Here is a 6,000-nt window from a genome sequence, read left to right as displayed (position 1 = left end):
ATGACAATAAGAAGATTAAAGCTCTATTAAAATAAAAAACTAAAAAATCCACCACTTATAGAGTCACCACTTAACTAGTCCACTACAAAACAATTGATTCGAAGAGTAGTGAGTATCAATCTCCACACTAATAGTTTGAATAAATTTTGACAACAATGAATAAAATAAAATTTGTTGCAATCTTCCAGTTTCCATACAAACATGTCAAACTGAGAACAATTAGTACATAGAATTGAGATGCAAAATGAAATCTATGGAAATGGTTGTTCAACATAACAAAATAGTCTTATGAACTCCTAATGTCTTGGGAGAACACAATGTCTTGTGTTCTCCCATCTTTGTCATTGAGGATCCAAATTAAATGTCAATCTCAAGATTCAAATAATTTACTGTAATTAAATTAACTCTTCCACAAGAAGGGAAAATTTTTGATATATCCCTTCAAAGGCAAATCCTAGAAAATTGTCGATTTCTCTGAAAGGTCAAATGTGGCATTGAAGGGCTCGACAACTTTAAAACTATACTGAAATCCCCAATTGCAATAAATGTTTCATTTTAACTAGGCTCTTAACTCAAGGTTTTTTCATTAAAAAAATTGGGCATCCCCATTTTTATTAATATTTAAACATGCTTACACAAAATTTAGCAAAGAGAAAATATTCATATATATATATGTATATATATATATATATATATATATATATATATATATATATATATATATATATATGAGAGAGAGAGAGAGAGAGAGAGAGAGAGAGAGAGAGAGAGAGAGAGATTTCTTTTTCTTTTAACACTAGTTTTCTAAAAAATCAGCCGCTTTTGTGGCTTTATGAGACTTTTGTAGCAAAAATCTGAACACTATGTTAGTTATCTAAATAGAAAATGGTTTTAGGGAATTATGACCAACACTCAATATGAGTTGATAAAAAATAGTATAGAGCTAAACGAAGGTCTAAAGGTGTCTTTCCATTGCCATCTTCTGCAACTAATTTGTGCGGATGGACAAAAATTTTCTATTTTCTATTAAAAGTAAATCAAATCATTGTTAAGCAGGCCCAAACTTCTTTGAAAAATCCCTCAATAGGTATGTGATAGATGTACCAAGCTATTTTAACCCATATACAAAGACTGTCGACATTTTTGACTTCTCCAAGTTAAGTGTTAAAGTGCAGTTTTACGTAAAATTAACTAATTTTAGAAAAGTTTTTTTAATTAAATATGAGCTTTTCATGTAAATTATGTATTTAGAAACCTTTTTCATATCTTGAACCCATAATTAGGAAGTTTCATGAAATTTTCATGTCATATACAAAAATTATGTTTCATTTACTAGAACCCTAATGTGAGCCATTTTTGTGGCTTCAGCCACTTTTGTTGCTCATTACAAGTCTAGTGTTAAATCAGTTTCATGTCAGACATATATGTTTTGTAGAATTTAAGTTCACACAATTGTATGTAGATAAGGCGGAAAACATGGGAATAGGTGAGCTTACATCTATACTTCCCATTGGTATAGCTAGAACATCGTCAATAATAAAAATGTCTAATCGTCAATACTCACCCCTTCCTTTATACCACCCCCTTCCTCCCTCCCCCCTCCATTATACATATGGTACGAGCATGAGATAATTCGGCCGGGGGGGGGGGGGGGGGCAAGCTCTTATTATATAAGCATATGTGTGATCTTGAAGAACGGAAGGGTTTGAGTGCTAGACTTTTGTCTTCATAAGACTCTTGTCCATATCCATGTTCATATAATAAAAGACTTGCATCATTGGAGTGTGAGATGTATAACTACCAACACATATTTTCCATGCTGCATAGATAGCTTGTTTTTGGCATCAGTGACAACTTCCAAATTCTTGCATTTTGTTAAATTTTGTTAATATTTGGGGGCAACCTCTTATTATATAAGCACATGTGCGATCTTGAAGAATGGGAGGGTTCGAGTGCTAGACTTTTGTCTACATAAGACTCTTGTCCATATCCATGTTCATATAATAAAAGACTTGCATCATTGGAGTGTGAGATGTATAACTATGAACACATATTTTCCATGCTCAATCGATGACTTGTTTTTGGCATCAGTGGCAACTTCCAAATTCTTGCATTTTGTCAAAAATTTTAATATTCTAGTGAAGTGAAGTGTACATAAACCATTCTTGAAAACATAAAAACAATTTACAAGTCCCTTTGAAACCCACCCATAAGGGTGATTGGCATGAGCAGTCTTCCTAGATTAAGGGATTCTGTCATAAATTTGGATTTCTTGGAAATTTGACCAACGCTAGCATTGTTTTGGGAGTTGTATTGTCTTAATACTCTGCCTAGAGCAAGGATGTTGGCCATGATATGATCGTGTGTACACAGTGAAACTATATAGGTAAATCACAATAATCCTATTAAATAAAACAATTACCAATTAGTATTCTACACGTGTTAACTAGTACAAGAGCATGCACAAGTCTCTCGAGGGAGTTAGAGATATTGTGCATATGGGTGGGAGTCTATTAAAACTTACACAAAAATAGATTTAAGAGAGAGAGAGAGAGAGGTTTTAGAGAGAGGTTTAACATCGTCCAAAACTTTTTCTTATTTGTAGAGAGAGAGAGAGAGAGAGGTGTAGGAACTATTCCACAAAACAATTGTGTGCTCGCACGTGCGTGCGTGCGTGCGTGTGTGTGTGTGTGTGTGTGTGTGAGAGAGAGAGAGAGAGAGAGAGAGAGAGAGAGAGAGAGAGAGAGAGAGAGAGAGAGAGAGAGAGAGAGAGAGATTCGACTGCATGATCGAAATTCGTCATTTTATATATATTTACTAAGCAAGTGGGTTTAAAGGGAAAGCTTAAAGGGAATGTAAAAGCGAGTTATATAAGGGGATGCATTGGTCTAAATTGCAAGCCTAAGGTACTTTTTTCGAAAAAGTTACTCCCCGAATCTATCACTTGCATGCATTAGTTGCACATCCATAATAATAACATGTCCTTTGAAAGGCTCTAGGGAAATGTTTGTTATGTGAATTAGAGTCAGGCTCTCTCTCAAAATGTCATTATAAGATGAATGAATATAAGCATCTCCAATCTATCATTTGCCTGCACTTGTACATCCACCATCATAATAACATGACCTTCAAAAGCCTCTAAGGCAATGTAGATTATCAAGTAAACTCTTCATCCAACATTCGGAATAAGAGTGGGTCTTAGAATTGATGAAGATCAAAAGTGCAGTAGAAGGAAGGGCAAAGAGGCAGAAGATCAACCTAAAAGTAACAAGGAACTATCACAACCATTTCGTATTACAACAAGGCATGGAAGAATATAATTTTGTTGAATTTGTTCAAAATCAACCGGCTTCTATTATCTACAAGGAGGTATCACATCCATTTCCTATTACGGCGAGGCATGTAAGAGTAATTTTGTTGAATATGTTCAAAATCAACAAGCTTCTATCCCCTATGATGTTGAAAGGGCGTTGCAGTCAAAGATGTGAGCACAAAACAAAGTTCTTAAGAAAGAGTGGTGAACAAGCTCTGATGTTAAAGCAGCAGTTAGTCCAAGCTTATGTGGATGGAAGAGCAAAGACATGAGATGATGTATGTTACAAGTATGTAAGAGATTGGAGCTCAAATTTCAATCAAAATTGATATGCACCGAGGATGGCCAATCACAAAAACGCAAAGTGCTATGGTATTACAAAAGATATGTAGACAACATTGAAATCTTGGTGGATTGTTTCTTTTTTGGCAGCGAATGCTTGTTGGATTGTTTCTATCATGGAGACATGAGTTCATTATGCATATCCTAAGGATAATGGCTAGAGAAGGAAAAGAGTCCTCTCGATTTGATGTGGATTATTGTGCACAACATGCACATGAGATGGCATCGTGCATTAGTACATCCGGAGAGATGAGTTCATTATGCATATCCTATGTTTAGGAGGATCATGGCTAGAACAAGTAAGAGTCCTCTCGATTTGAAGTGCATCACTGTGCACAACATGCACGAGAGATGGCATTGTGCATTAGTACAAGATCATAATCTGCTTATTGGATTGTTTGTCATGGAGACACAAGTCCATTATGCATATCCTATGTTTCTAGGAGGATCAGGGCTAGAGCAAGGAAAATAGTCCTCTCGAATAGTCCTCTAGATTTGATGTGGAGCACTGTGCACAACTTGCTATGAGAGATGGGATTGTGCTTAAATATAGTGCAAGATCATAATCATGTGTACATATTGATAAATTACATGCTATGAGAGATGGCATTGTGCTTAAGTATAGTGCAAGATCATAATCATGTCTACATACTGATAAATTACATGCTATGAGAGATGGCGTTGTGCTTAAGTATAGTGCAAGATCATAATCATGTGTGCATAACGGCAAATTAACAATCATGATCGTGTGTACATAAGTGCACAATTAACAATTAGAATAAAATCATGTGTACATGGTGCACATTAATCGTACTAAATATCAAACAACAATCACCAATTAGTATTCTACACATCTATTAAAATCATGTGTAGATGGTGCACATTAATCGTACTAAATATCGAACAACAATCACCAATTAGTATTCTACACATCTGTTAAACGTACTAAATATCGCACAACAATCACCAATTAGTATTCTACACATTTGTTAAACTAGTGTACCAGAAGACACACCATACTAGATAATACCAATAGGAACTCCCAAGATAGGGACAAGTCCAAGACAAAATAGGAACAAGTCTTATCCAAAGTTTTATCCGTGAGAGTTTTGAACTAGAAACAACATAAGATTTTAGAGAGAGAGAGAGAGAGAGAAGTCCCATCTGGACTCCATGACCATCAAAATTAGTGAGTGCTAGAGAGAGAGAGAGAGAGAGAGAGAGAGAGAGAGAGAGGTCGGATTTGGAGGGGAGAGAGAAGAGAGGGAGAGAGGTCGCATTTGGACTGCATGAGCATCAAAGTTAGTGGGTGCTAAATATTATTCGATAAGCAAGCTGGGTACATGAACTACATGCATACGATTAGAGTTTCAAACTGTACATCTATTTAGCAGCTCCACAGCTATCTATCTACTTCCCTCCACGATGCGTTGCTACCAAAACACACATCAACCAAGCCTTCATTCATTGAATGACATGGCGCAGGATGGAAACGAACTTGAGATAATCTCACATACATTTTTACAGCTGCAACAAATCTCGTCTCTTCAGAAAGTAGAGCGTTACCTGTGCCTCTTCAGAGAGAGCGTGCGACATCTTGACGATCGTGTCTTTCCGCAGATGATAGCCTACGCAGCTACAGCTAGTGCTGGCGCTCCGCTCCTTTCTCTATAATATTGAAATGGGGAATGTAGTGTACTTAATACTGGTTCACCCTTTAAAAAATCTAATACTTGGGAATATTCTTTTCCCATCACTTTTCTTCTACCGCTGGCTCCGCTGGCATGCGCTGATCTGATCTCTGTCTCCCTCGAACTGTTCTTTTCCTGTACTTGTTATTGCCCTCTATCTATCGTGTGTTGCCCTTGCTCTCAATCTGCCCTGTGTTGTCCAACCCTTTGTCTCATGTGCTCCTGCACGGCCAACTATCTGCACCTATGCGCCTGTTCGGCAGCCTGGTTATGCAACGGCAATCCCATGAGATCGAAGTTGACCAAGCCATGCCAATCACAGCCCATCTCCACCCCACCGCTACACACGACCTCAGCGTGCAGAGCCCTACGAAGAAAGACAGAACCCTCGCATGTGAGAGAGAGAGAGAGAGAGAGAGGAGGCTCCTACCTAAAAAAACACGAAGAGAGAGAGAGAGAGAGAGTGTTCTACATGCAGTTCAGCATGAAGATCTCCCAAGATTCTCCTTCAATTTGCTTCTCCAAAATCGTAGGGACATACTTGAGCTTTAGGCAATTCCACGATTGGAGAGGTGAGGAAGCCCTCCTTTTATAATACAAGCGAACGAGCTGCGTCTGGTGGCACGTGGAGCCTACATAGTTTTACCGGTGCGA

At 37.5% G+C, this 6,000-nt stretch overlaps 1 long non-coding RNA gene across 1 annotated transcript; it reads right to left on the bottom strand.

Moving 5' to 3' along the window:
• Positions 1–4,947: 4,947 nt before the first annotated feature.
• On the bottom strand, positions 4,948–5,908 carry LOC147424348 (uncharacterized). Its single transcript, XR_015186459.1, has 2 exons — positions 5,819–5,908; positions 4,948–5,713 (listed from the first exon to the last, which is right to left on the bottom strand). It is a non-coding gene; the product is annotated as an uncharacterized LOC147424348 (long non-coding RNA).
• Positions 5,909–6,000: the final 92 nt, after the last annotated feature.

This window comes from Adiantum capillus-veneris, chromosome 25 (genome assembly GCF_014529385.1).
Source record: "Adiantum capillus-veneris isolate H3 chromosome 25, ASM1452938v2, whole genome shotgun sequence".
Taxonomy (NCBI): domain Eukaryota; kingdom Viridiplantae; phylum Streptophyta; class Polypodiopsida; order Polypodiales; family Pteridaceae; genus Adiantum; species Adiantum capillus-veneris.
This window is presented reverse-complemented; position numbering and strand designations above follow the sequence as displayed.